Source organism: Odontomachus brunneus, unplaced genomic scaffold (genome assembly GCF_010583005.1).
Source record: "Odontomachus brunneus isolate Ranch 3 - 2012 unplaced genomic scaffold, Obru_v1 Obru_scaffold_071, whole genome shotgun sequence".
NCBI classification, from domain to species: domain Eukaryota; kingdom Metazoa; phylum Arthropoda; class Insecta; order Hymenoptera; family Formicidae; genus Odontomachus; species Odontomachus brunneus.
Genome location: NW_022639521.1, coordinates 1,320,992 through 1,321,255, shown reverse-complemented (window position 1 = coordinate 1,321,255; position 264 = coordinate 1,320,992). Strand labels below are relative to the sequence as shown.

Here is a 264-nt window from a genome sequence, read left to right as displayed (position 1 = left end):
AAATACCGTAACAAATGAAGACGATATAACAATATCGGTAGAGCTTGTAGATTATTTAAGTTTGCGCGATATGAAAACACATATTCAACGTCGTTTAGGACGTCATAGAAATTTCGAAACATGGAACTATGCTGATTTTTTATATACTGATTGCCTCTCAAAACCATTGACGTTATTGTTTTACATACAAAGAGCAAATATGTGCAATCTGAAGTTATTTTCGCGCTTCGTAATTCACATTATAGCCGGAACCTTCACGGATCA

At 34.5% G+C, this 264-nt stretch overlaps 1 protein-coding gene across 5 annotated transcripts in view; it reads right to left on the bottom strand.

Annotated features, from left to right (window-relative positions):
- The window catches only part of LOC116846861 (four and a half LIM domains protein 2), a 642,247-nt gene that overhangs the window by 242,203 nt on the left and 399,780 nt on the right, over positions 1-264 (bottom strand). The window lies entirely within an intron of this gene.